General features: G+C 37.5%; 1 long non-coding RNA gene across 1 annotated transcript; it reads right to left on the reverse strand.

Moving 5' to 3' along the window:
* Positions 1-1454: 1454 nt before the first annotated feature.
* LOC117955854 lies at positions 1455-9956 on the reverse strand. Its single transcript, XR_004659143.1, has 3 exons — positions 9813-9956; positions 2657-2659; positions 1455-1466 (listed from the first exon to the last, which is right to left on the reverse strand). It is a non-coding gene; the product is annotated as an uncharacterized LOC117955854 (long non-coding RNA).
* Between the last annotated feature and the right edge of the window lie 1308 nt (positions 9957-11264).

Raw genomic sequence — 11264 nt, forward strand, 5'->3', positions numbered from 1 at the left:
TGCACTGCACTGTTGACAAGTTGGAGAATTGTGCCTATCGAAAGGAAGGGTTTCCTCAAATGCATGCTATGAGGGAATTGTTGGGTCTCTGTAAATTATAGTGTGCCCTAGACCTACCTATCTGTAGTGTCCTGAGAAAAACTTTAATTACGTTTTCACACTATAAATAAAATGTAATTGAATTTAATGACATTATTAAAATAAATTACAAACATACAACTAATTTGAATTCTGGTCATATTTTCCTGACATAAATCTTATTTTATGTCTACAAAGTCATAGCAAACTTAAATGCAACCCCCTAAATTCAAAGTTTTTGCCAGAAGTGGTGTTGCTTGATGTTTTATGAAATTTGTATATTGTAGGTTCTGAACATGTCTGTGTAATTCAAACTTGTGTAATGTGTATAATAACAACAGGGGAAATGTGTTGTAATTTAACTTGTGGGATAAATAAAGTAATTTATTGTGGGATAAATAAAGTAATGATATTAAATGAAATTATTATTTACTTATTGCATGAAATAATAACTAATAAGACTAGTGACAGCTGTGTGACAGAAGGTATTGTCATAATATTCTACTTACAAACTGGTGTTTATACGGATTAATATACTTGGAAAATCCATTTATTTATTTATTAACAATATATGGGTTCACGTAGCTAGCTAAAACAAACTTTACTTTGTTTCACCATTGACATATTACAGTTATTGCATAGCATAGCATCATGCATTGCTACATTTAAATATACATGTATAATACTATTCATAGTTGAGATGTGATTTTATGGAACTAAAGCAGTTTGCAGGTGTTTCATTAGTCAAAACTCCCACATGCCATGAATAAAGCAATAAACAGAATCTTCCCGCCCACTTGTGGTGAGCCACCCACAGTTCAAGCAGTCAGTCAGCAAAAAAGTCTGCATGAAAGTCTGTAAAAATGCCGACATCCAGTGGTTTACTTTTAATTTAAAAGAAAGAAATAATGATGAAAGTGGTAAAAATGATGCCAAAGTACTTTTCATTTTTGTTGGGATATGTTGCAAAACATAAGCAAATGGAAATATAACCGGTTTAGTATAAAATAAATTACACATTGACAGTAAGTATGATCTTAAATTGGTAAAGCTGATGTAAAACCAGGATATTTGAATAACCAAACAAACAAAGAAATCTCTGGTTCCCACCACCGCAGCTCCATGGATGGGACACGTAAACAAAAGGAGAACATGGCACCCAAATGGAAGGAGTCACCAGAGCCTTGGCTGGCAGCTCATCACTTCACACACCTGGCTGCCGTCCCAGCCTGTTACAGGCACTACCAAAGACTTGCCACAATCAAATTACTAGGAACACACAGCAAGGTAACACAATCAGTCCCCCAGTGACTTCTACACCCTGTTTTCTGGAGATTCTAGCTGAGACAGACTTCCACCCCCACTGCTGCACAGCCTGTGACAGAACCCTCTTTTTCTAGTCATCCTCACTACTAGCCTTTTTTAATCTCCAGACATTTGGACCCACCAGATGATCAATTGATTTGATAAATGAAAATGATTGACAGGCATAATCTATTAGGATGACTATCTTGTTTGTCATTGTCCTGGAGCCCCTCTGTACTCCTTCTGAATCCCTTGAGATCAACGCTGTACACTTTCACATTTGATGTCATAACGTTATTCAATCTCCAGATACCTACAGTGTAGAGACTTACTTTTGTATTAGAAGACAAATGTGCCATTTCAATTAGGCCTTCCATGAGATCACAGGGCTTTAACATGAATCACATTAGATAATGAGATTTTCTCCGCATCACAAGCTTGCGTCATTCTGTTTGTTTAGCATGACGGGTAACATCTGGGCCTTTCCAGAGGGGGCTTCTTTGTCAGCGTAGCCCTTCCGGAAGCTTTGTAATCGGACCTGGAACTTCAGTGTCTTTTCAAAGACTTTGCACAATAATTCCACAGTTATTTAGTAATATTTTTGTATGAAAAGGTAATGATTTACTATCAGCACCGTCAATCTTCACTTTCTGTATTCAGTGTGCTGAGTGTGTCGACCAGTCTTTCTGTCTATCTTCTTCTTCTTTGGCGTTTTACGGCAGTTGCCTCCGCCGTGACAGCAACTGCTGCTGATGTAGATGCTGCCACTTTCTTGACTGTGTTACTTTCATGCTACATTTCCCAAACATGAAACAAATTGGCCAAAATAATGACATAACAGCATAAACGTAATAAATAATGCGTAGATTATTATTTCTGCATTTGGATAGTGTTGTAGAAAGTGTAAATGGACATTTCTGGGGGAAGAAAATTATCTTTTGTCTTTATAGTCATTTAACAATTTATACATTCATGTGACATCCTGCAGCATACATATCCTGATTGCCCAGGTTGTCATGACAAAAAAAGGTCTTTTATTTGATTTTGCATTGCAGAGTTGAGGTTACACAAGCATTGTTACAAAAGTAAACTGGGTAAACCAAAGAAAAATGGCTTAGATCTCAGAGCATTAGATAGTATGAGTTGTTTCTACTCTAGTGGTGTTACAGTACTAAGAACAAATGCCAGATAGGGTAATAATCAAGCGAGGAATGTGTTAGCATTGAAACAAACTCACTGAGAAATAAACATTTAATGTTTTGATAACTAGCACTGCCTAAGCAAGCAGTTTGATCCACCCACATACATTAATGTGAAAACTTAACTGACAATTTTACTAATTAAGACAGTTGACCTAAAGTCCTGCTTATATTGTAGTAACAGAGATTTTTTTGTTAGACCATACAGCTCAGAATGTTAAATTTAGCAGTGATAAGCATCCACCTTTCATTTTCCACACAGTTACATATTTGTACTTGTTAAATAACACAGGTCTTTTTCAGGAGGATCTGTAAATCAATGGCAATTAATTTTAATTAAGAGTATAACCTTCTGCATTGGACAGCATATCTAGGTGTATTATTATTAGTAATTTGAATACTTGTCATCAATATACAAACACAATAGGTACAGAAAGACTTGGCTCGCGTAACTGGACCTAATGAGGTGAAAAGTAATCACTTGTACAGATTGTTTTCCAGACGTCTTAAAGATAATGCTACACATTTTAATTAGATTTACCTTAATGATAAGGTAGGGATTAAGGTTCAAGATGTAACGGAGAGGCACAATAATTACCAATGTGTCTATAAAATGAATGTATGCTAGTACAGTACCTTAATAAGAAAAAACAAAAAGTGTGTGTTAATATATTGTAGGTATGTGTGCTGTTGTTTTTGTGTAGACTGAATGGCATTTTGTAATTTACAGCACCAGCCCAGCCTTCCTATAGTGAGTCTGCTGAGCTTGTGTGTGTGTGTGTGTGTGTGTGTGTGTGTGTGTGTGTGTGTGTGTGTGTGTGTGTGTGTGTGTGCGAGTGTGTGTGTGCAGCAGTTCCCAGCTGTCTTTTTGTGCAGGATTGACTCTATTGTGTGATACTTTCCTGGCCATGCTTGAGGTAGCCTGAGCTATGCTGGCTTGGTGTAAATTGATAGGAGAGCGGAAGAGAGGTTTACTAAAGTTGTAAACACCGAAATAATTTCCATGTATCACTTTGAACCAAAATGAACTGGGACTGCTGGAGATCATTAGGCTCTGCTCACTCGTAGCTTGTGGATTCTGACAGCACAATCAACAAAACAAGCATCGCAGTGATTGGTAAATACACAAGCCAATGCAACTGAGCACAGGATATCAAACCCATTTGGCTTGAGTTTGATATTTTTAATTGGCTTTTAGAACTTTGCGACCCTCCCTCCTCTTGGCAGAAAATTCTTCCCCCTCATTGCTTTTTTAGTTATACAGTATGCCGGCGGATACTCGTTGACATGCAACATGTTTTAATGTTAAGAGAGAAAAAAATAAGACTGGAGATGTTGTAGAATTTGGAGCATGAGTTGGAATAGTTCTCTTCTCTTACTTGAATAATTGCCAGAAATGATGTTAATGCTGCAGATTTATCCTGCATGTGCACTTTGTTAACAATATATCACATTTCCAAAATGTCAGCTTAGAGAACCTTATAATTTAGCTAATTATTTAAGCATTTCTTAGAAAATCAAATGGATTTTTTTCAATGGGTACAGATAAACCACTCCTATAAGACTCATAATTCCTAATGGTGGGCATGCTTTTGTCACAAGTAAAGCCAACCATTGACATCAAGAGATACCTTGGCTGCAGCAAACACTCATGGCAGCGCATCAGACAGGAACATCGGCTTGAAACATATTTCAATCAGGAGAGATTTAAAGCGTAACTCTCGCCAAATTGCAACCTAGGGTCATTTTTTGAATGTACCCCATTCAAACTTTTGTTTAAAAGCATAATTAGGACAGAAGTGCCACTTTTAAGATTAACCGTATTCTCGTTTTCAGTCAAATGGGCTTTTGAATGGGAGAGCTAGGGTTACTACTATGATAGCATCAAAATGACTATTTATAAAACACTAAGAAGCCTCGGCACAACATTAGACTTTGCTCTTAGCATCAGCAGGGGCTCTACACATGAACTCGAGCATTGAGAAAAAAATGTGTGTACACAAAGTTTACTAAGAAAGGTTTTAAACACTCACTATAGCTTTTGGCTTTTTCAGTCACCGCAAGTCACAAGTAGTCAAGGGAGGAGAGTAAAGATTGAAAGCTCCCAAAGCTTAGATCCATATAAATGCACAGACAATTTGTTGTTAGTAGTTAGTGAAACGCAATATTGACTTTTAGTTGAAAAAGGAGCCTCATATAACGACATTTTTTTAATCCGCATTTGGAGATCAAACCTTTTTGACCGACAACATCTTAATAGCGGAATACAACAACTGCTAAAGTTAGAGTAAACCTTATTTAGTAAACTCTGTGTACACAAACTATGTTCTCAAGGCTTGAGTTGAAAGGGGCGTTTTCATTCCTAATTATGCTCCTAAACAAAAGTTTAACTCGGATACATTCACAAAAAAAACAGAGTTTACATTTTGGCGAGAGTTACGCTTTAATTTAAGAGTGAAATAAGTTTAGTCAACATTGTGCACATTCAATGTTAGAGTCTTTGGCGATTATCCACCTCTATGTTACATTTCTGTACAGGGCTTTAGAGGCCATGGATTTACAGGAAAATACCAATGAAGTCTAAACACTGGTATTGGTGAAGGGATGAATGAAGAGCCTTAAGGTCTGGATGGATGTGATGAAAAGCGGGGCTTCTAATAAAGGAGGAACCCTGGGCGACGGGAATGATGAGAACTGGAGGTGAATTTGAGGAGGGTTGCATTGATTTTGCGTGAAATGGCAACTGACAGCAGCAGTGGACAACAGATTTTTAAGTTTAAATGCATCACAATTGGCTCACACGTTACAATGGACACATATGCTCATAAGTCATTCTGAATGAACTAACACTAAGCGTCATTTGGAACTCTGCAACCTGAATGACCCAACAGAGCAGGAGTGTCAGTCTACAACGTAACATAACTCGTCCACGGAATGAGCAGGGACACCACAAAGAGAAAGATCTGAGCTTACCTATGGCATCTATTTTGGCATGTATTGTCTTGATTAACTGATTTGGCCACATTGAGACACTGAGTAAATGTATATTTAACCTACTGGTTACACAATGTCTTAAAATGAATTAAAATAAATTAAACTGTCTTTTTGTAAATTTCAGTTTGTGTTGATTCTAGTGGCCATTTTGAAAATAATGGTAGTGTTTTACCACGCTTGCTGTCGTAGAGGTCTTTTCTTTACAGTGCTTTACTGCCGGGTTAGTGTTACCGAGAGGTCATATAGTTGCGATGAATATTTAGCTCAGACAGAAAATCATTTATTTACAAGAAGAGAATATGTTACAGATGTATCGTTGCATTTAAAGTGTTGCATACACGTGAAATGAGCTAAACCAGGGGTGTCACTGTGTCACGAGTCAAAGCATCAAGAGACGTAATATCCTCTTAGATTTATATGGCACTTTTCATGAATCCCACGGATGCTTTATACAAGAAGAGGGGGCGAGGGATAAGAAAATAGTAGGCCAACACAAACATGGACTAAAAGGAATAAAACATCAGCGTTAAACGGAAGGGGGATTTAATACAGGCTACTGCCCTACAACCACAATGCACATTTTAAAGTAATTTTTATGAATGAAATACACATTTTACATACCTGAGAACCAATTTGGGGACATTTTGTAAATTATTTACAATCCCGAAATTGTATATTGAGTATGACTCAGTGTTTCGCCCATTGTCTTTCACTTTCTTTTAGCTTTTAGTTGTTCATTTAATTTCATTTTTTTCTGTGACGGTCCTGCCCATATCAGCCATAACTACAGCAGAAAACTTATAAATACAATTAGGCCTATACAAAGACATCTCCTGCTACCTTTTACCTGGCTTGATACAATAACAGGGTTTTCAGGTTTTCAGCCAAAATCTGTGGCTGAAGGGTTCCTCAGGATGTATTTTATCTGGCCAAAACAACTAAGGCTCATCATCCAGTCTTAGCTCCTCTGATCAACCTTAAAGACAACTAGAAGCTGTATGCCAGGACAGTCTATGATGTAATAGGTGCCACCAGGTTTTAATTACAGAAAATGTGGATGCCACGTCTGTGATTACAATAATTGTACAAATTGACCGAACACAAGTGAAACATTGTCCTGTTTGCCTAGACGTTGTCCCTTTGCATTACTTCTATTGAGTAAGTTTGTTCTTGAAAGGAAACATTTTCAGTCTGTGTTATTCTGAGCTCCGTTGAGCTGCATTATGGTGAGCGTAGCTTACTGTGGACTCAATGCATGGTCACATTGTTCAGATAGTTTTTCTGTAACGATGCTTGGAGGTTTTATATAGATACTCTGTAAAAAAAGTAAGATCAGACATACTTTTTACCCCCACATCGCACGTGAGAGCTCTTGTTTCCCAATTGATAACATGGACATTTTTTGTTAGAATGAGTATTGTCAGTCTGACACTTATCCTGAATTAGCATTGCACTCTGCTTCATAATTCAGTGTGAAACATAATGATTATCACAGCCAAAATAAGCAACCCTAGATTGTTAAAAAAAATTCAGGTGGAACATCCAACTAAAATATCACAAAACATGGAAGTGATAAATGTCACAAATGCCTATGACATACATTCACATATGCAAACTATAGACACTAGTCAGCAAACACTAACCCTGGTTTTACCACATTCCAGTTGCCCATGTTATTAAGTTCTGTAACCCTGCATTCTAATTTAAATGGATGTCTTAGTGCGCATGTGTGTGTTGCATCAGTCTAGCTTTGATGAATGAATATCAATTTAATTATCCTGCACGTCAAGATGCTTGGGATGGAGAAGTCTTTTTTGTTGTTTCTTTCTATTTGAATATAAAGGGATGAAAGCTGGACAAACATCCCTTGTTTGTTGTTGTTGGTTAATTTAACACATTTCTGGGTTTGTGGATTATGGCTCCTTTGCATGCTTTGGAGAACAACATTCTCCCTTAGGTAATAATTAAGGATAGAATAGGGAACTCTCTATGGGCAACTGAACATACACTAGACCTGCAAGGTGAAGAATATTAGCAAATGCTGCTGCATGATATGGAATAATGTCTCTTTGGAACTGACACAGTTTGACGATGTTTGTTGGAGTAAAATGTGACGCTTTAGTAGTATTTTAGTGCAGCAATTCATCTCCATGTGCACACACACACACACGCAAACACACACAGACACACACACAAACACACACACACACACAGAGTTGCACTCAGGTTACCCTTATACATAATCACTGAAAAAGTCCCAGGCTATCCAATTTCCTTTTTTTTTTTTTTTTTTTTTTTTACGGTTTAAATCTCAATGCAAGTCATGCTTCACAAAAGTAAAAACAAATGGAAATACATCCAGAGACATTTGAATTCTTCCTCTTTATTAGTTTTATCTCAAGTGTAATAACACATTCATGGCCAAGTGGAGGCTGGCTAAGGAGGAAATTAGGAGCATCTCTCAGAGAGATATACTGTACATGCAAAAACACAAGCCCAGAAGACTGAGAAAAAAGCACACAACACACTTAGACACACACTACGATTTAGGATTTACAGTGATGGACCAAATAAAACTTCATGCTGAGGTAGATAGTGGTATATTTACTGTAATAAGTCAGCATAACTGTTAAATGATGAAAAAGAAAAAAAGGTCATATCAAGTAACGTCATGTCAATAGGTGAAAGGCCGTCTTGGTCAATTTTCTTTCCTCATTAATCTGCTTGTGACGGTGTTTAAATGGCAGCCCTACGTACGAGCGTAATGCTATTTTTGCATTAGTTCAATTAACCAGTACTTCACAACCTCAGGCATGCATTACATTGTCTCATCTACATATTGTTTTGCCCATAAATTAATATCAGTGCCTCAACTAATATCTACTATAACCTTAACTGTAACACACATACTTATGACCATGCACATTATTTTGTTAAGGAAGAGCACACGCTGAAAAGCATGCTGATGCTCTTAGGCAAGTCCACGTTCACAAGATTCATAAAAGATATGAACAATAGGCAAATATGGACACACATTATTGATGTCTCTGTCTTTGTCTCACAAACCGAATTGTGTGCAAACACACACCCACATACACACACACACACACTCAGGACATTAGATAGCGTCAGACAGGGATGGTGCTATAAATTACAAAATACAACTGCTTATCTCAACATTGATTAAAAGGGAAAATTGGCCCTGAATTCCATCTAGAGCCCAAAATGGTTAGAAATGAATAAATCATAGCTCTTATCACAAACAGCAGAAGGAGAAAATGAGCAATATCCTAGAAAGCTTTAATTCTTTTCCCAGCGCAAATATGAAGGGTTGTTTAGTGAATTCTAAGCAGATGCTTACCTGATTGGAATTTGATGCACAGCAGCAAATGTGGAGTTATGGGCAATCCGATGAGAGGAGCACACATCCAAATCCAGCCATTAATGTCACATATCAAAGTAAATTGGCTGTGTAATTTATCAGATATTGGAAGATCAAAGCCTGAATGAAGACAAGAAAAGTAATAAAAAAATGTTGTTGCATGCATAGGTATTGTTGTTTTTCTTGTCTCCAAACTGATTGACGATGACTGACTAGGGGTCTCATTTATAAACATAGCATTCACACAAAACAGGGCTGAAAATGTACGTACGCCACTTCCCGCACAATGGTTGTTGTTTATAAAAAACAAACTTGAAGGGAGATTGTGCACCACCGGCCCTCCACATTTTGGAGACAATGGGAATTGGTGACGCAGATGGTGAGGTGGTGAACTGCAGAAAGTAAATGTGGTAAAAACGATTACTTCTAACATGTTCAAGTATTGATGTTTCACTCCATATCATCAACGTTATCATGAAGATGAATCCAGCAGTGTTAATTGCACTTGTGCTGATTGATAATCGTTCCATAAAAACCTTGTAAAATCCAACTCAAATCTGACATTAAAATATTTGTTCTTAATATTTAATCGGCGCTGTCTCACCGTCACATTGTCCACTATAGAGCACAGGAGGATGAGATGATCAAAATGCATGGAATAAAGGATCAAGTATCAAGTACCCTAGCATTGGATAACTGCAGAACACAGTGTAAAGAACTAAATATCTGCCTTTAAAACTGTGAATATATGGTCAAATGTCAAAATCTAGAAATACAGACATTAAGCTCTTGTGCAGTTGTTACACTGTCCTCGTTATCAGTCTAGACTTTAGTATTGTTGGAAACCTACGTACATGAACAAAAGTGTGTTTGCCTATTAGATCTTCGTCTTCAGACTGTATCTCGGGGTGAGGGATACCACTAGTGGATGCTGTGATTTTGGCAAGGTGTTAAGAATTGCAAAAATGTTATAAATATATGAATACTGCAGCGACACCCTTGCGTACAGCAGCTTGATGGCACTGCTGGCACTGCAAGAGGATACGCCAATGGAAGGATCAGGAGAGAATGAGACTTCAGGGACTACAATGATGACTAGTTAATGTGCCAATTTAAATTCCCTAAAGCTGTGCTCCTGGATCTATGGACTGAATTAGGTCCAGTAGAGAGGGACTTGGGCTGGAACGATGCCATCTTGTACCAAATACAGGTCCTTGCTACTCTAGGGGCCACCGGCTGTTTCCTGAGGGAAATGGCAGACAGCTAAGTGTTTATATAAATATTATAATCTTCAACTTTATCACTAAGGCTTGTTTGGATAAAACATAGTTCTTATCATATACGTCTGGTATATTGAAGCTGTCCTGGAGTTCTGCAATGCTTGCCGTTTTGGAGGGTATTGTTAATATAGGTAGTCTATAGTTCAGGTTTAGGTACACTGGGCAAGAACAAACCAAAATTATAATTCAATTTCCAGTAATTGCCCAGCATCTGAGAAGTTTTTGCCTTTTCCCCGCCAATCGTCATGATTTGGATAAACAAAAGAACAACTGCCAGGGTCGCTAACATACTGATCAGCATTCATGGGGTGCTTTGCATTGAGTATTTATGGTTAAAATGGGCGTGTACAGCACACTTGTGGGTAATCTGTGATTTATAAAGAGAAAATTGCTTACAATAAACCTTTTTTTGTTGTTGTTGGTATACGACATTTTTGGATTTTGGGCGTACGTACACTTTTAGTAAGGATTCTATGCACAGTTTTATAGATGAGACCCCATATATTTACATTTTGCCCGAGGACTTTATATCTAATGGATACTATTTATCACAGTGTCTTGCAATGGCAGGCTGCATATTTTGAAGTAGGCTAAAAGTGAATCAGTCCGGAATGTAGATTGGTGTATTTTTATCTCAGTCAATTGCAGGCATGAATTGGACAAATGGTTCTTTCTGTTTCTTTAAATGATGAAATGAATTGCCCTATTTAAAATGTAGGTTATGGCCATTGCTCTGATTAATGAATTCCAGAAAAAAAATGTAAATGAATGTACTCATCCCAAACCCAGCTGAGTATTTTTCCCTCCTTTCGTATCCTCCTCATCGCTCCCTGAAAGAGCACAGCTTTACTTTCTGAAATCTGAAGAGCTCAAATAAACAAGCACATCATACAGCCTCACACTGGCTCACTTTGATTCCCAGTTGTATCAGTTGTGTATGTAATCTTTTGCACTGCTGCTCTTTCATCTCTCCTGTCCGTACAATGAGCATGACCAACAAAGAGGAGTGAAAAATAAAAAGCAAAG

Source organism: Etheostoma cragini, chromosome 13 (assembly GCF_013103735.1).
Source record: "Etheostoma cragini isolate CJK2018 chromosome 13, CSU_Ecrag_1.0, whole genome shotgun sequence".
NCBI classification, from domain to species: domain Eukaryota; kingdom Metazoa; phylum Chordata; class Actinopteri; order Perciformes; family Percidae; genus Etheostoma; species Etheostoma cragini.